The sequence below is a fragment of the Lissotriton helveticus genome, chromosome 6 (genome assembly GCF_964261635.1).
Source record: "Lissotriton helveticus chromosome 6, aLisHel1.1, whole genome shotgun sequence".
Taxonomy (NCBI): Eukaryota; Metazoa; Chordata; class Amphibia; order Caudata; family Salamandridae; genus Lissotriton; species Lissotriton helveticus.
In genome coordinates this window covers 511,743,775-511,763,732 of record NC_136067.1, presented here as the reverse complement: position 1 = coordinate 511,763,732, position 19,958 = coordinate 511,743,775, and positions in this window count along the sequence as shown.

Here is a 19,958-nt window from a genome sequence, read left to right as displayed (position 1 = left end):
CGGAGGTGGATGGGGAGGGAGTTCCATGTCTTGGCAGCCAGGTAAGAGAAGGATCTTCCTCCGGCGGTGGCTCTTCGGATGCCTGGTACGGCTGCGAGGGCGAGGCTGGTGGACCGTAGCTGGCGGTTGGGCGTGTAGAAGGTCATGCGGTCGTTGAGGTACTTGGAGCCCAGGTCGTGGAGAGACTTGTGTGCGTGGGTGAGGAGCTGGAAAGTGATCCTCTTGTCGACGGGAAGCCAGTGCAGGTTCCTCAGGTGGCTGGAGATGTGCTGCGTCGGGGGACATCCAGGATGAGTCGGACGGAGGCGTTCTGGATGCGCTGGAGACTTTTCTGTAGCTTGGCTGTGGTTCCGGCATAGAGGGCATTTCCGTAGTCCAGTCAACTCATGACGAGTGCCTGGGTGACTGTCTTCCTGGTCTCGGTCGGGATCCAGCGGAAGATCTTGCGAAGCATGCGCAGGGTGTTGAAGCACGATGAGGAGACGGCGTTGACTTGTCTGGTCATCGAGAGGGAGGAGTCCAGGAGGAAGCCCAGGTTGCGTGCGTGGTCGGTTGGCTTGGGTGCGGTGCCCAGGGCTGGGGGCCACCAGGAGTCGTCCCAGGCGGAGGGCGAAGATCCCAGGATGAGGACTTCCGTCTTGTCCGAGTTTAGTTTCAGGCGGCTGTCCTTCATCCACTTGGCGACGTCTTTCATCCCTTCGTGTAGGCAGGTTCTGGCGGTGTCGGGGTCCCTGGTGAGGGAGAGGATCAGCTGGGTGTCATCGGCGTAGGAGATGATGTTGAGGTCGTGCTGGCGTGCGATGGCTGCAAGAGGTCTCATGTAGACGTTGAACAGGGTGGGGCTGAGTGAAGATCCTTGCGGAACGCCGCAGATGACTTCGGTGGCCTCGGAGCGAAATGGGGGGAGGCGGACTCTTTGAGTTCTTCTGGCGAGGAACGAGATGATCCACTCCAGTGCCTTCTCTTGGATACCGATATTGCTGAGGCGCTGGACTAGGGTGCGGTGGCAGACAGTGTCGAACACAGCGGAGAGGTCCAGGAGGATGAGGGCCACTGTTTCCCCCTTGTCGAGCAGGGTCCGGATGTCGTCGGTGGCTGCGATGAGGGCGGTCTCGGTGCTGTGGTTGGCTCTGAGGCCGGACTGCGAGGGGTCGAGGGATCCGTTCGTCTCGAGGAAGGCGGCCAGCTGTCTGTTGACGATCTTCTCGATGACTTTAGCAGGAAAAGGGAGGAGCGAGATGGGGCGGAAGTTTTTGAGGTCGGTGGGGTCAGCTGTTGGTTTCTTCAGGAGGGCGCTGAGCTCGGCGTGCTTCCAGCTCTCCGGGAAGGTGGCGGTGTTGAAGGAGGTGTTGATGATGTTCCGGAGTTGGGGTGCGATGGTGGAGTCGGCCTTGTTGAAGACGTAGTGGGGGCAGGGGTCGGTCAGAGATCCGGAGTGGATGGTGTTCATCATGCGGGCTGTGTCTTCGGTGGTCACCGTGGTCCAGGTGCGGAGGGTGGCGGTGGGGGGCGTTGGTTCTACGGTTGGGTGCGTGGATGGTGCGCCAAAGCTGTTGTGAATGTCGGCGATCTTGCAGTGGAAGAACGAGGCGAGGGAGTCGCAGAGGTCTTGTGACGGAGTCATGTTGTTGGTGCCAGTGCTGGGGTTGGAGAACTCCTTGACGATGCTGAAGAGTTCCTTGCTGTCGTGGGTATTGTTGTCCAGTCGTTCCTTCAGGGATTTCTTCTTGGTGGTGCGGATAAGCTGGTGGTGCTTGCGGGTAGCGTGTTTGAGGGCGGTCATGTTGTCGGTGGTCCGGTCGAGGAGCCAGGCTTTCTCGAGGGTGCGGCAGGTCTTATTGGAGTCCTTGAGTACGTCGGTGAACCAGGATGCCTTCTTGCTTCTGGGTCTGCTGGGAGGGTTCTTCAGCGGTGCGAGGTCGTCCGCGCAGGCGGTCAGCCACTGTGTGAAGTTCCAAGCTGCTTCGTTGGGGTCCGTTGCGCTGGCGGGTGGGTTCTGGCTGAGAGAGGTGGTGAGCTGCTCGGTGGTGATCTTACTCCAGCTTCTGTGGGCGATCTGAAGCGGGTGGTGGTGAGTCGTGGTTCTTCTGAAGCTGAAGTGGACGCAGCTGTGGTCGGTCCAGTGGAGTCCGGTGGAGTGGCTGAAGGTGATGTGCTTGCTGGATGAGAAGACTGGATCAAGCGTGTGGCCGGCGTAGTGGGTGGGGGTGTTGACCAGTTGCTTGAGTCCGAGGTTGGCGAGGTTGTCCAGCAGGGCGGCGGTGTTGCGGTCCTTGTTGTTCTCCAGGTGAAAGTTGAGGTCTCCAAGGAGGATGTAGTCAGCGGAGGGGAGGGCGTGTGGGCTGATGAAGTCTGTGAGGTCTTCGCTGAATTGTGTGCGTGGTCCAGGAGGTCTGTAGACGAGGGTGCCTCTGAGGGTCGTCTTTGGGTCGGTGTGTATCTGGAAGAGGAGGTGCTCGGCTGCGACGAAGGTGTCGTTGGAGTCGGTCGTGATGCGGATGGTGTTCCTGTGGACGATGGCGATGCCTCCTCCGGTCTGGTTGACGCGGTCCCTCCTGATGATCTTGTACCCGTCCGGGATGGTGATGTAGGGTGCAGAGTAGGCGTTCATCCAGGTTTCCGTGAGGAAGGCGACGTCCGGTGATGTAGCGTCGAGGAGGTTCCAGATTTCCACGGCGTGTCTGTGGATGGAGCGGGTGTTGATCAGGATGCACTTGAGGTGGTTGCTGCTGGTGCTTGGCTTGGGGAGTGTGGGGCAGTTTCGGAGGCAGGTGAACTTGCAGGTACAGCAGGTGAAGGGTCCGTGGGTGCGTCTCGGGGTGGCTCGGTAGCAGGCGTGGTTCCGGCCGGCATTGAGTGCGTTGAGAGTGGCGGCATCGTAGGTCCGTCGTGTGGGCTGGCATCGTCGGGGGCCAGGGGTCCTGGCACTGGGCGCGGTCCAGGCGTGGACGGGCACAGACGGGCTTGCCTTTGGCGCGCCTTCGGTGCGCTTGGGGCGCGCCCGCTGCGCGTACGCCACTCTGCCATAAGTGGAGAGTGGGGGGGGCGGAGCGAGGGAGGATCAGCTGGGAGGCGGGTGCGGGGTGGCGAATGGGAAGGGCGAGTGAGGGAAGGGGCGGGGCCGCAGGGGGGCAGCGGCGGGGAGCGGGGAGGTGGCGGGAAAAGCGGCAGGGGCTGGGCACAACAATAAGGGGTAAACAGCAGACGAAGGATATCACAGAAGCAAAACCAAGTAAAGACGGCGAAAATGCAGCAAAGTTAGCAGAAGTACAATATACGCAGGGGGATGACGCGGCAGGGGCTGGGCACAACAACAAGGGGGAAACAGGAGGAGAGAGTCACAGCGAGCAAAGCAGAGAATACACGGAGGCAAAAATGCAGCACAACAACAGGGGAGAACAGGAGGAGGGAATGGCAGAGAGCAAAGCAAGGATTACACGGAGGCAAAATGCAGCGAGGTTAGCAGGGGCAAAGCAAAGATTACACAGAGGCAAAAATGCAGCGAGGTTAGCAGGGGTCCAAATAGCGCGAACAGGGCAGATGCAGTTCCGGCGGTCGAGGGTCGGGAGCACAGCTGCGAGCAGCGGCGGCACTTGGCGGGAACGGGCTCACTCACGGGGAGTGTGCACGGTGCGTGGGGTGACCGGCCCTGAGGGACAGAGGTCCCCCCACCAGAGGTACCTCCAAACACAGTGGAGCAGGACAAGGAGGTTGGCATCTTCTACTAAATGGACATGCCTGGGTTGCATTTCAAAGGCGGCATCGCTTTGGAGTTTCCCACCTTGGACTGCCATTTCGGCCTAGAGGAGTGGTAAAGCACTTCTGCCCAGACCAGGCACGGTTCCCAGACTCTGAGAGCAAAGGCTCTCTCCCCAGGAGGTCAGAAACATGTAAGATGGAGGCAGGCTGGATAAGACTAGTCAGAGACCATACAGTGTTTGGCAGGTTTTCAGGTGGCACCTCTATGGTGCCCTCCGTGTGCATTTTTTAATGAATCCAACAATGGCATTAGTATGGATTTATTAAGACAAGATGTTTGGTACCAAACTTCCTTGGCTAAAGTGAAGCCATCTTGCTGCTGGGGAACCCGTAATGACGGGTGTCCAGCCCATGGACTCTATATGAGTTCACCGTGCACTAACAACATCCAAGAATGGACTTAGATATTGTGGGGTCATATCTGCTCAGGCAGATATGGCCACCCATGTGATATAGTGCACCCTGCCTTAGGGCAGTACGGCCTACAGTAGGAGTGACTTACCTATACCTTATGCAGTGTCTGGGGCATGGCACACAGGGTTGTGTGCCTTGTCGATTCTTCAGTTTTCTCTGCACCAAGACATGCAGCCTGCATGGTCTTGGTGAGGGGTCCCTAGGGTGGCACATTTCGTGCTGCAGTCCCAGTGGACCCTCTTCAGCCTCAATGACATAGGTACCAGGAGTGCCATTTACTAAGGACTTACAGGGGTTACTGAAAATGTGCAAATTGTGGTATAGTTTTGGGAAAGAGCTCTGGTACTAAGAAGCTGATTAGCAGGGACCCAGTGTACTTTCACTCGAAATCACATCATGATCTAGGCAAAAAAGTGGGGACTAACCATGTCAACAGAGGCAGTTTCCCTTATGAACACCCCAAACTAAAGAAGATGAAACTAACCTTTCTCTAGAGAGTCTTCATTTTCTAAGTGGAAAAACCTGGAAAGGTCATCTGCGTTGGCATGGTCAGTCCCAGGCCATGTTCAAATGTAAAGTCCATTCCCTGTAGAGATATGGACCATCTTAACAGTTTGCGGTTTTTACCTTTAATTTGAGTAAGCCATTTGCGAGGCCTGTAGCTAGTTTGAACTAGGAAGTGGGAACCAAGCAAGTAGGGGCTCAGCTTCTTCAGGGACCAAACCACAACAAAGGCTACCCTCTCACTGGTACTCCAACGCTGCTCTCTGGGGAGAAACCTCCTGCTAATGAAAACAACAGGTTGGTCATTGCCATCATGACTATGATAGTATCGTTCCTATCCAATGTTCAGAGACTTCTCTATGCACTATGAACTGATTGGTATAATCTGGAGCTTTCAGAATGGATGACAAGGAAATTGCTTACTTCAGGGTATCAAAAGCCTTTTGACAGCTCACTGTCCAATTAACCTTCTTGGGAATCTTTTTGGAGGTCCGTTCCGTGACACAGCCACAATGGACCCATTTACCAGCACAGTCCCAGTCGAGTAAAGGAATGGCCTGACTTGGGTCTGGGTTGTTGGAGCTACCCAGTCCAGAATTGTATGGATCTTGAGTTGTAAGGGCTGAACTTGGTCTCCACCTACAAGGTGGCCCACATACACAACTATGCCCTACCCTATCTGGTACTTGCTTGCCTTGAGAGTGGAAACTTTACTCCTTACAGCCTCAAGGACCTTGCCAAGGTGGATCATGTGATCCTGCTGGGTGTAAAAGACAGCAATATTATCAAGATAAGCTGGAGTAAAATATTCCAACCCAGCAAGGACTTTTTTCACCAACCTTTGGAAAGTGGCAGGGGCATTCTCTACTCCAAAAGGCATAACTGTAAACTAGTAATACCCATCTGGGGAAGTGAATAGTGACTTTTCCTTTGCTCGAGGGGTCAGACCTATATGGCACTACCCTGATGTGAGATCAAAAGTAGTGAGATTTTTGGCTGCTCCTAACCTGTCAATCAGTTCACCAGCCCTAGCCATTGGGGTGAACATTCATTTTGGTTACTGCATTGAGGCCCCTATAGTCAACACGAAACCTCATCTCTTTCTTTCCTCCTTGGGTGAGAGGTTTGGGGACTAAAACAAATGGGCTGGCCCAAGGGCCCTCCAATGGTTCAATTACTCCCAATTCCAGCATTTTGGTTACTTCAGCTTTGATTCTCTCCTTAAAGTGATCAGGCTGCCTCCAGATTTTTTTATAGGTAGGCTGTCCCCTGTCTCCACATCGTGTACACCAGTCAGTCTGACCAGGGGTCAAAGAGAAGTGTTCAGCAAACTGATTTAGTACTTGCCTGCAATCAGTCTTCAGCTGGGCAGGGAGGGTGTTTGACAAGCCCACCCCATCAGAAGACCTATCTTTAGGGTTGTTTGAGAGACAGGTTCACTCTCTGCTTCCTGATCCCCATCTGTGATCATCAGCATGGTCACTTCAGCCCTCTCAAGATTAACCCTGGGCGTAAAACTCCGCTTTTCTCACTGAGTTTACTCAGTTATGGCAACTCCGTGCTCCGCATAGAATGCAAAGTTGTCAAAAAACTCCACACTCCGCAACGGAGAAGAGATTTTTTTGTGTTTGCGTGCATGGAATGCATTTGTGCTCATGTGGGTGCGACTTGCAGATGAGATTTCTGAGCCGTTCATGAGCACCACGAGAAGTGCTACATGGCCGCATGGTCCCGCAATAATTTGCGGTTGCCAACACGTCACTCAAGTGCACGAGCGGACTTTTGCCATGTCGATTCTTCAGTTTTCTCTGCACCAAGACATGCAGCCTGCAATGGAAGTTTCCATGGTCTTGGTGAGGGGTCCCTAGGGTGGCACATTTCGTGCTGCAGCCCCAGTGGACCCTCTTCAGCCTCAATGACATAGGTACCAGGAGTTCCATTTACTAAGGACTTACAGGGGTTACTGAAAATATGCAAATTGTGGTATAGTTTTGGGAAAGAGCTCTGGTACTAAGAAGCTGATTAGCAGGGACCCAGTGAATTTTCACTCGAAATCACATCATGATCCAGTAGGGCCTAGGTGTTTCTTTGTAAGTCATTTTTCTTCTTTCATAAAGGAAACATGTTGCACAGTTCACTACATTTCCTCCATGTTTTTAAATCATTTTGCAATATTAATTTAATTCACCATGTAGCCCAGTAGTCTGCCAATAGACCTTTCTCAGCCAGTAGGCCTAAAGCTACCGATGGGTGCATGAAACAACTTTTTTCTGTAGTGCCTGTTAAATTAAAACATAATTTAGGGCATGGATGGCATTTGATTGAAAATAAAAAAAAATGTGTGGTCTTTCACTTTTTTTTCCCAAATGTGTTAGCGGCTTTGTTGGATATGTGTGGCTGTACCTTGCAAACTTTTTTAGCTCTGTGGAGTTTTGTTTTTGGCATTGTTGCATTAAAGATGTGGGGCCTCATTTATGAAAAGTGACGCAACGCTGCGTGAAAACAGCGATGCATCACTTTTCCCTGTGCCCTCCTCGCGACACCAATGATGCGTCATATTTACAGTATGACGCATTATGGCGCAAGGAGTTACAGATACGTCAGTATTTCTGACGTATCTGTATGGCGCAAAAGTGACGCATTGTTGGAGTGTGTCACAAAAGTGACACAACTCCAGCAATGTGTCCTTTCACATGGGGCAAGCCCCATGTGAATGGGCCTGCGTCAGTCTTAGCCTGCTATGAGGCAGGCTTAAGAAATTGACGCATTTATGTCCTAGAAGTGGCGCAGTGAAATCTTAAAAATTTCACTGCGTCACTTCTATGACTCTTTCTTGCGACAGAACGCCCCCCCTGCATACATTATACCTGGCGTAGGTATAACGTTGCACAGGGGTTTACAAAGTGACGCATCTACATAGATGCGTCACTTAGTAAATATGGTGCAACAAGGCACATTTTTTACGCTGCTGGTGCTTCACAAAAAGTGACGCACCTGCGGTGTAACAGTGACGCACGGCCTCATAAATGAGGCCTGTGTTGTTTAGCATGCCTCCTTTGTCTGGCCAGTGTGAGAGTGTAGTTTCAATAGTATGCCAGCATTTGCCTTGGTTCCCCATGTGGCCAGGGACTATTTTGTAGAGTCTGTGTCCATAGGCCTGCTTGTGTTCATTGTTTTCCAGGCCTCCTGCTTGTTGTTTGTGACCATGTGGCTGGTGGCCATTTTGTGGAGGCAGTCACTGTGCTTTTGCTATAGGTATGGATGTCTTCCCTTTGTTCCCCTTGGCTTATTGCTTCTTGTTGTGTTCTGGCCATGTGGCTGGTGGTCATTCTGTGAAGGCAACCACTGTGCTTCTGCCATAGTCCTGCATGCCTTCTTTGTTGTGGCCATGTCTTCTTGCTGGTTGTTGTTTTGCATGCAATTTTTTTCTTCTTTTATTCAGCAAAAATGTAGCACAGTTCACTACATTTTCTCCATGTTTCTTTAAATAAATTTGCAATATTGATTTGAATTGATTGACTATGTGGCATAGTTTGCCAATGGGTTTTCCAGCGAGTAGGCCTAGGACTACTCATGGGTGCCTGAAACAACTGTTTCTGTGGTGTCTGTTGAATTGAAACATCATTTAGGGCATGGATGGCATTGGATTAAATACAAAATATGTTTTGTTTTGTCGTATTTCACTGTTGTTTTCTATGTGTGTTAACGCCTTTGTTGGATGTGTGTGGTTGTAACTTGCAAACATTTTTAGCCCTGTGGAATTTCCTTTTTGCCATTGTTGCATTAAGGACGTGTTGTTTCGCATGTCTCCTTTGTCTGGCCAGTGTGAGTGTATTTGCGATAGTAGGCCAACACTTGCCTGGGTTCCTCATGTGGCCAGGGGCCAATTTGTAGCGTCTGTGTCCATAGGCCTGCTTGTGTTCATTGTTTGCCAGGCCTCCTGCTTGCTGTTTGTGACCATGTGGCTGGCGGCCATTTTGTGGAGGCAGTCACTGTGCTTTTTGCAGTAGGCCTGCATGTATTCCCTTTGTTCCTAGTTAGGATTCCCTACTTTACTACTCCTTAACTGAGCAAAATCCTAACTTTACGACTTTCGGTATTCACAAAAGGCATTTAGGAGTGGGAAAGTTAGGATTCCTAACTTTACTATTTCTAAGTGCCTTTTGTGAATACCAAAAGTTGTAAAGTTAGGATTTTGTCTCAGATTACTTTTGTGAATCGGGCCCTGAGGTAATAATAAGTAACACTAATGATTGTGACCACACACTAAATGATATTATATTTGTCTGTACTAGTAATTGAACTACAACAATGTCAAGTTTCACTGATGTTCTTCTTGCTTCTTTGCTTTTAGGTGCACAAGAGAGGCGGGGACAACATCACCCATTGTACTGCCAGACAGAAGTGCCTGCACCCGGCACACAACATCACATGACGTGTGACCACAGGTATCTCTTCAACTTGTTTTCAATCTAAGACAAGAACTGCTGCGTGGTAACTGACAGCTATAAGATGGCCCCAAAGAAAAGTACCAGTATGAAGAAAGTCAAAATTGCCAGTGAGAAGAAGGCACTGCCACTTACCACCACCAGTATGTTACCCAAGACCTTTTTTGGGAAACCAGAATTGCGCCTGCAGCAGCGGTGTCCAGGGAGCAAGCTAGGAGCAGCACTCTAGCCTCAACAGACCCAGCCACCCAACCAACCTAGGCCCAATTCCGTGTCTTTCTCAGAGGCAGCCAGTCTAATCACTGGAACGCTGCAGTGATGTTGAAATGGACTTATTGTTATTGCAAAGTAGTGCCCAGTCAATGCAGGAAACTCGGATAAGTGGACAACAACAGCCGCAATTACCACCAATAGTAGTTCCTCCCGAAGTATGGGCAGTTCAGGAGATCGAGCTTCCTTCTGAGGAAGAAGAAGAGCAAGACACTTTTTCAGAAGAACCATAGTTTTCCAGATCCCCAGCAGGGAAAAGGAGGGTTAGTCCATCAATTTTTTTCTCAAAGCACCCTTTCTGACGATCTAGACACCAATTGGATCTCACCTCAGTCTGAGAGTGAGACATGCTATGAGATAAGGCTAAGGAAAAGGAAGGTTCCAGAAAGCCTTAGAGTTATGGAGGTAGATGAACAAGAGGAGCATGATGACGAGCCAGTCATCATGGACATTAGCCCCGCCCCAGTGGAGACCGACATTACCCCATCCCAATTTGCTGTCAGGTATGTGGCATGGATACCATCAACACAGATTCCACCAACCTTACCTCCATCGCCATATTTACAATGTCTCGGCAGTGACCTACATCCACCACAACCACCTCATTAGAAGTAGGTACTGCAGTCAAACGTCACATCCACCTACCAGTTCATCCGACATTGCAAGTGGCACCAGCAGCGTTAGAAAGTTGACCTCCCCGGTTTGGGACTTCTTTTTGGTTAACCAGCAGAAGGTGAGCATTGCTATATGCTCCATTTGTGGAGTAGTTGTTAGTTAGGTACAACCTATGGTACCGGAGGCCAGAAAACCCATCTGAGAGAGCACCATTTGATCCAGTGGGAGGCATACCTTAGCACCCACCAAAAGTTATGTTGCTGGTGGGGTTGTAGATCCGATCACCGTGGAAGGTGAACAAGAGGGAGACTTTTTCCCCAGTACACAAAGCAGCCCTGTCCCCAGCAATGTAGTGCTCCCGCCCACATCATTATCAGCAACATCGCAATGACACAAGAGTCAGGCCGAGACACCAGGGGCTCCAAAGCAAGAAAGTACCGCAATTAAAAAATGCACATTGAACCTAACAGTATCTGTTCTCAAGAAGCCACCTCTATCAGTGGCAGCAGAAAAGGAAAAAATCCTGGCTACCATTCTCAGCATGTTTTGGCCGGAGGGACAATACGAATGCAACCACCCAATGGTACGTTTGTAAAATACGAAGCTGGCTAAAAGGTTAGCGCTGGACCACCTCCCTTTTTCTTTTGTGGAAGGGGTGGGTTTTCTAGAATTTGTGGCAGTCATCTGTTGAAATGGAAGGGTTTCTATTTTGCCAGAGTTGCGGCAATACATCACGACATGCTGGAATTGCTTGGACAAGTTTTGCAGCAGGGTGCTGTTCACACTATCCACCTGACGACAGACATGTGGACCAGTTGCCAAGCCACTGATTACATGTGCATAACTGAAAACTGGATCACTTTTGGGAGGGTTAGAGAAAAGATATCTGCAGCTGTTGACATTGCTGACATTTTTAATGGCACTCGGAAGCATGCTACACTAGCCATGTTCGCCATGGAAAAATCCCATACTGCTGCAAACATTTTGGAAGACTTTAACACAAATGTCTTTGAATGGCTGCAACCAAGAGGGCTTAACACTGGTTTTGTTGCCACGGACAATGGCAGTAATATAGTTAAGGCCTTGACTGATGGTGGCTATTTCGGGGGCCTGTGTTTGGTGCCCTGCATTACATCATTGTTCAAGACTTTCTTGAAAAGGAAGACCTTGTCAGCAACTTACTGACCAGAAAAATCTGAACACATTTCAGCCATTCTTTTAAAGCCCTGAAGCAGCTGAGGTTTATTCAAAGTAATAATAGAATGCCAGTAAAGCATCATCCAGGAGGTCCCAACATGTTGTAATTCAACTTATTACTTGCTTGAACCTCTGTATGAGCAGTACAAACCAATCAATGAATATGTTGTGCAATGAGGGGTTGCTACTGTGAAAGGCATGATCATTGAGATAGACCAATGGGGCCTAGTCAAATGCCTGACAGAGATGCTGCTTTCTTTTGAGGTCTTCACATGTGAATTCAGCAAGGAGGACTGCACCATGGGCCAATCTATCCCATTGTTGCACATGCTACAGTAACAACTAAAGGAGGTGTCTGCAATGTACACAGTTGTGGAGGAAAAAAAGAAGCATATGAGTTGGTGGAGAGCTTATTCCTTTGATTATCTGAAAATACATGGGTGAAAAGAGGCATTGTGTCATCCAACCATTACGTTTGTGCCACAGTAAAAATGGTACAAACCCTTACTGGACACTTTCATTCCTTTTTCGGACGGGGATATTACCAACCACAAAACTTAAATAGCTGTGTAAGCCACGCAGCTTGGAAAAGTACGGCTGGGAATTAGAGGCCCCTTCCTCCTGGGCACTACAAGTACTGCAGGGCAGCTTACAAGTTCAACTTCAGAGCCTGAGGGCGGTGCAGATGGCTCACAGCAGCCAAAACCACCAACAGAGCAAGAACAACATCAACAACAATTAGAAGAACAGGAGCATCAGCCTCAAAATCGGCAAAGGAATGGTTTCTACTAGCAGGGCTTCAGTCCAGTGCTGAGGCAAAGGCAAAAGAGGCTGAGCAAAGTGGAGCACCCATGACCAAGGAGCAGATAGTCCTGGCCCATCTGGATGAACCCAACAGAGGTCTACTTTGATCAAAACCCGTTGCTGTAATGGTATGGGAAAGGGCACAAATGGCCAGTGCTCAGCAGGCTGTCGATAAACTATCTGGCTTGACCCGTAACAAATATCTCTGCTGAGTGTGTTTTCAGTGCTGCAGGTGCCATTCTGACAGTGAGATGGACGAGTCTCTCACCCCAAGACGTGGAGAGATTAACCATGATCAAAATGAATCAGCACTTTATACCACCGGATTACACCATACCTGACGTAGCACTGCAGGAAGATGACGACAACGACGACGACTCAGGTCATGAAAGTAGTGTGATAGGTGACCTCTTTCTGGGTGAACCACCAGAGTTTGACCATGTGCTCTACTTCCCTGACAACTAGGCTTTAGTTTGTCTAGTTACTTTCTTTCTTTGACTCCCAAAAAAAACCCTCAAAAGAATATAGCTAAGGCACATTATTTACTTTATTATTCGTGTGTGTCTGTCTCCGGTTCACAAATCTATCCCCACCGTCTTACTCTATTATTGTCGCAATGGAGTTGCAACAGTGTGCACTGTTGCAGTCAGTGAAGAAGTAAGTCCAGACACCAGAGTCCAGATTAACCCTGGGCTTAAAACTACGCTACGCTGACGGACCATGCAAAGTTTGTACTAATTCGCACTTTGCAGATTGCACGTAGTACAGTACCAAAACTGTGCTTAATCATGTAGTGTAGCATCTAAATCAATAATGTTCTCAGATGCTTTGAAAAAGCAATTTTACATGCTTAACAGCATATAACCAATTCACAAAAATGAACTTTTACAATTAAAACATTAGGTAATGAGAGAGCTGATGATTTTGGGGTCCCCCCTAACCTAGGGGGAGCACCAAGCGGATGCCTTGAACACAAAGAGCATAAACAAAAAGCACGGGACGAGATTAGCAGTGGGCAGTGAATATTATAGTACCCAATATCAAAATAATTCTACAAAGAGCTGCAGTTCACCTAGTTGTTACTAGATGTCCCTCACGAGTCAAATGCAAAGCATTGAAATTATTCTTACATCAAGCTGCAGTTCCACTGGTCGTCCCTAGATGTCCCTCACCAGTCAAATGCAAAACCATTGAAACCCTTTCATCAATCATTTGCATTTGACTCGTGAGGGACATCTAGTAACCACCAGTTGAACTGCAGCTCTTTGTAGAATTCTTTTGATATTATATACTATATAATATTCACTGCCCACTGCTAATCTCATCCCATATTGCTTTGCAGGGCCTTTGGTTGGGAATGTTTTTTTTGCCAATAACTGTGTTGGGAAACATCCTTTACAACGCAACTTTTACCACGCAGTGCCTTTACGACGCAACTTTTACAACGCAAACCATTACAATGCATTGCACTGGGGGGCGCTCTAGGATAGGGAATAGATTTAATTTACTATCCAACACCTTCCCTACTATCCACGGGGACTGGAGTTGGAATAGTAAATTAAACTATTCACTATCCAGCACCCCAAAGCGCTATGGGTTGTAAAGGCATGCGTTGTAAATACCGCGTTGTAAAGGCATGCGTGGTAAAAGCATGCGTTGTAATGTCATACATCCACTGTGTTTGGGCTTGTCCTAAGAGGATGGGACCACAACTAAATCGTTCAATAAGATGTGCTTTTTTGTTTTCAAGGCATCTGTTTGGTACTCTCCCTAGGTTAGGGAGGATCCCAAAATCATCACATCTCCCACTGCTTGCTAATTTTTCAGTTTCACCATTGTGAAAGTACTATATGCACTTTAGCATATATAGATAGAAATACTTATTTTATCATATCTGGTCATGTACAGGAAGCTTTCTGCAATTATTTTGCAATTTTTGCACAGTACAGACAAGTACACAGTGTCATCAGCTACGCTACAGACTACGTGTACTACGGGAAGTTTAAAGTATACTACATGAAGCTACGTGTAGTGCTGCTACGCAAACTACGCCCAGGCTTAGTCCAGATGTACCCTAAAGCCATTTCCCTCAAGCCAGACATTGGATGGAGAATACAAACAAACAAATATGTGCCTGCCTCCAACCCTGGGCCTTAACTATTTATCTATCCCTATCTAGCCTAGAGGGACTGCTCGGGAATACCAGGTAAATGATGGCATGAATTGCACTCTGAATTTTTGTTCTTTGTTGTGAATGATGTCTACTATTCTTATTCTACACACAGAAAATTGACTCCACTCAAGTCAATCTTTCCCTTCGTGTTGTCCAATAACAAAATTGTACTACAACAGGATAATCCATTGTATTTTGAGTCCGGACGAGTCGGAACTCACTCGGGACACTTCTAGTATGGAGTTAGACACCATAGTTGAACACCATACTCGGATCAGAGATGATTGAAGGAATGACTCAGGGCGATGGCGTGAGCGTGACTTCTTCAAGAAATGCCATCAGAAGTAGATGGAAGTTTTCAAATTCACTGAAACAAACCGATTTGGATGATGGTGATGACTTTGAAGTGGCTTTAATGTAAACGACAACCTAAATGTCTCTGTAGTTATGGTGGTGCTGACGAGTGTGGTGTGACTGACAGAGGTGCATTGATTGTTTACTTCATTTGGAAAATTCTACTTTGCTCTGTGTGTGTGTGTGTGTGTGTGTGTGTGTGCGCTAACTCACTGCAGTCTGGCTCAAATTCAAAGCTGAGTGGAGGTTGGTTAGGGTCCTGTTGTTGGAGGTAACTTCCGGAAACAGACATAATTTAGCCATGCTGCCTCTGAAAGTCTTATTGTTGCACTCCTTATGCCATTTAATTTGTTTTCTGCTTGATTTCTCAATATCCTTTTTGTTTTTCCATCTAAAGGCCCTTAACCCTGTGCCATACTGGAAAAACAACTCACACTTACCTTACCAAACAACATCCCCAAGGCACCCAGGATTGACGGACGGATAGTCTAAGAGGAATGCAGAGATGCAACTCCCAATTTGGCAATAAATACAGTATTTCTTTTTACTCTTCAATCATTACAACTGAGCTGTGTTGTTTATGTTTGCTTATTTGATTTCTACAGATATTTTAATTTTATTTGCTATCTTTTAAAGCCTGGTACAACAAAACATAATGTTTATAACTTGGGTCTCTCTGGGGGCAGACAGACAATTGGATAATTAATATACGGCCCTGTACTAGTCTAGTGCTACTCATCATCATGCATAAATTTCCTTTTCCTCCCATAACCGATGTATGATGATCAGCTGCCAAGATGAATGTGGTGTCCATGTGCAATGTTTGTCTTAGTCAAAAATTTCCCTCAAATCCTCCTTCTCATCCATTTATCGAACCCCTAACTCTCTTCCCCTGAGCTGTCGGATTTGTTGAGGTGTGACTACATTAAATTTACACCATTAATTGATCACACACTTGCTGGGGTGGATGTGGTGACAACAACACCAACTCATGACCTAGCCCATTGTTTTGATTATGTTTTTATTATATTTTAGTAATATATTGCTTAATTATCATGTTTTCCGATTTGGCAGTCTTCTTGTGTACTACTAGTCGTACTCTACTCAGTCTAGTCTCCATCAGGTGACTGTCTGATTTTTTTGGCAAAGCTTGCATATCAAGTGGCATTAACTCAGTTTGTAAATGAAATGATTTAGTTCCCTGCGATGAATATTAATCATCCTACAGTTTGAGTTCAGCTAGGAGGGAATGGAGCCTCGTTGCACAATCTGGTGCTTCTAGTATTTGACTAGTCTGCTAGCATGCTCCCACTGTCTACTACTACCATGATGGCACCTTGGGAATCCATCCACATACAGGCATCAATTTGCCTAATTACAGGTAAGAGAGAAGAAGTATGGGGAGTCTTTCAAGATGCAATAATCTATATACTATGGAAATTAATAATTCACACTCCCACACCCCTTCTGAGTCCATTAGGGTTAGTTGCAAACTGCATTAAAGTTAGTTGCAAACTGCATAGACTAGGATGAGAGAATCGCAGTAGTAGGACAGTTGAGGATACAGCATCTATCTGTTGGTGTGTTACGCTATTGGCTGATTTAAAAAAATTGCTGCGGCCCTGCAGCAAAGGAAACAGTGCCAAGTTAAAGAGTAACCCCCCAAACAAATTTGCATCATATCTAAAACTATAAATACTTTTTTCCCCTAACATATAAATAAACTAGAATGAGAGAAACCCACAACACATACCTTCCCCTCTCCCTCTCCCTAACCCGAACCAATGTCCAGTAAAGTAAGAACAAAAAATTCCATAAAAAATTCAAATCTAGATGAAAAAAGAACACACACGTTTTCCCCAACTGCCACATTTCCACCCTCTCCCCAACAAGTCCCACCCACCAAACAACAGATTAAAAAAGGCAAGAGACTGAGAGGACTATCTAGTGGCAGGCTAGGAGCCGGATCTTTCTCTCCAGCTGGTCGAATCGCATCTCAATCCAAGTCTACAGGAGCGCCATCCTGAGGAGCATGAGGTGCTGAAAGATTTAACTTGAACAACAGGGGAGAGCAGCAATGGTTGATGACATGCGGCGGGCGGCTGCCGGACCATGGCGCCGTACCGCCAGAGGCACTGGGGGGGGGGGGCTGGCGGGGCCTGGGGCATTGGAGGCTGCAGATGCTGCCTCCTTCTCCTCCACCAGAGCCACCAGCAGGTGATATTTTGCCCTGATGGCCTCCAGTTTGCGTTGTCAAGTCTTGGCTTCTAACTCCTGCTTGTTGGGTTAGGAAGGAGTAGCTATATCAAGAAAGAAAAAAGACAATTGTAACCAATACTCTTAGCAAAACAGTAACACAAAATGTACACATAAAATTATATTGGCACAGTAGAACTAGCAGTACATAACATTTGTGGTATCCTCAATTCCTTGGGCCTAAGATTTGGATGTGAGTAGAGTTACAGAAATTAGACATTATGGAGTAACAAGTATTCATCTCTCTCTTGTTTAGCTAAATTAATCTTGTAGGCCTGCCTGCTCAGTCAGCTTGTACCCTAGACAGACATACCTATGTCACAGACTTGCATTGCTTTACTACTGTTTGTAGGTGGGGCAGCTGTACTACACAAGTATCTACTTTTTCTATTATAGCCATACTCTGTTAAATCAATGGCAAATCCTCAATTTCAATTTCACTTTTAACCTGACTACTACAACAAGGCTGATGATATGATTACTGATATGAATGATAACGTGAGGTACTACTATTGTTTGTTTGTAACCATGCAGCTGATAGGCCACCCATGGCTGACACGGTTGAAATGACATGGGTATGGAGCGGGAGTGGACCTCAGAATTGGAGGGAAGTGATTGATGATGGGTGGGTACAAACATAATATATATTCTGTGCTTGCAAACTACTGAAAGTCAAGGGAGTAGTCTGAAATACAACCTTAAACCTTTGAATCAGTCCTTGTTTATTCTTCTTCCCAGGGATTTTTCCATTTATCATTGCATCACTCTTCTAGAATTAATATTATTTTTCTTCACCCTTGGCTTTGCTATTCTGGCACGGTTTAATTTTCTTTTACGTCCTCTTCATCTAGTTTTCACCTATGATACCATCCAGGCATCCATCCATTCATCCATCCAAACATGGCTATCATTCTCAACAAACCTTTCACCAACAACATACATTTACCACCCATGTGTCCTTGCTTGTCTTTGAGTTTGACCCATCAAACCTCCTAGAGTATTCCTTTCACCCATACAGTTTCACTCACCCAGGCAGACATCCTTTCTTCCACCTTTTATCGATCCTTCACCCCCCATGCATCCTATCAACCCCATATATGCATCCTAGGACCCCTTCAAACATGCATCCTTCTCTCCCAGTCATATATTACAGTATGTTACCCATCCTCCCTCCTCCCTTCCTTCTTTCTCTTTTCCATCAACCCATCAAGGTCATCTGACTCTTAGTCTTCTTCATAAAACTTTCTCTGCTGTGTTGAACTAAGTAAAGGGTGCCTTCTTTAAATGTTCACGATAACTTCGTCTCAATTGTACAGTGTACATTCTTTCAGTAATTGCATAATTCAAATTTCGATAAGCAAGGAATATGACTTACCAACGCACGCCACTGCTGCTGGCTCACCCCCTGCAGCTGACACTTCAGCTTCCTCCAGGCTGGCGTCACCTTCCATGCTGGCCCTGGCACTGGTGGTCGGTACGTCTAGATTTTTTACTAGCAAGATTAAAAATACAATACATACACCACAAACATCATACAATTCCGGTGCAGAGATCAGAGTAGAGTAGACAATATGTCCTCTCAAAAAGTAATAAAATATCCGGTTCGGCATTTTGTTGGTGGCAATTTTTGAAAAGCCTATCAAGAACAGGACAACCCAAAGGACTGGACTCAGTGGCTAGATCTATTGGTGAATCTGAGTTTATGAAAAGAAAAAGAGTGGCCAACTGGGTGGACACTTGGACATAAGGTCTCTTGGTTGAAAAATATAATGGTGCCATCCTCCTCCTCCTCATACTTACTTCCAGCCATGGTGCACCGTAATCAGTTCACCATCAACTGCTGTTAATAAATCAAACTAGGCCTAGACGAGAAAAAGGCACAACTTTGGGGTGTACAACGTGACCATCATTTATTGAGTGAACATGAGAAAGTAAAGGAAATCCTTCTCATCTCAACAAGCATGCGTAGAATACCTATTTTGGGCATGCAATCGGCACAGCAGAGTAGTAGAACTAGTACTAGTAGTGGTCAGGACCAATGGGTTCTCTGAGTCTTACAGTACTACCACTAGGCAGCCCCAAAAACATATAAGGGGAGAGGGAAAGCTGGTTGAAAAATCAGAAGAAAGCAAGCTACAGACACACTAATACAGAGTCCGAGGCAGTTTGATGTAAAAATATTACTAACTAAGGGGCCTATTAGGATGGCGGACGGACCTGCGTCCGTCCGCCACCCGAGAGGAGGAGGGACCGTCCGCAGGGGCAGCGGCGGTCCATCCGTGCTAATTAGGATGTGACCGCCACCGTGGCGGTCACATCCTGTATATTTAACATTGTGGCGGGTGCTGCTTGAAGCAGCACACGCCGCAATGTTAAAATAGGCATGTTTACCTTTGCATGCACGAAGCTGCAGGCACCGCGTGGTGCCTGCCACTTCGTGCACGCAAAGGCAGGGAGGTACCATAGGTACCCCCCATGTGCACCCCCCACCCCCCTTCACCCGTGGGGGCCCGCAATGAGCCCCCAAAGTAAACACCGTATGCCTTTCCACGGCGGAAATGCCGCTGTGGAAAGGCATAGGAGCACAGCCATCCTAATATGGCTGGCAGTGTCTGATAGACACCGCCAGCCATGTTAGAGCTTTTCCACCGCGGTCGGAAGGCGACCGCGGCGGAAAAGCGGCAAACTGAAAAAAGATGCCCCAGCCATCCTAATCTGGCGGGGGGTCTTTTCTCAGTCCGCAGCGGATAATCCACATCCACCGGGCCGGCGGTGGCTTCCGCCAGCCCGGAGGATGCGGATTATCCGCTATCATAATGGGCCCCTAAGTCAGTAGGTAATACAGGGATAACAAGAATTTTGATAAAGATAGATCAAAGAGGATTTGAGAAAAATTTAAACTAGGGAATGGAAATAATAGTTCAAAATAAAGAACAGTAAAAGTTAGTTGTCAATAATAACAACAGGAGGACTTTCTGGGGCCAGGTAGAGCCATCTGAAGAGGAGCGCTGAACTTCCTGGGCAGCACCACCAGCTCCTGCACCTGCCCCAGAAGACCCCATATTCTTCTTGCCCCTCAATGCTGATCATGTAAGACATAATTAAAGACACAAAAATTATTTGTGTTAAATAAATAATAAATAATCACTCCAAAATGATTTTTT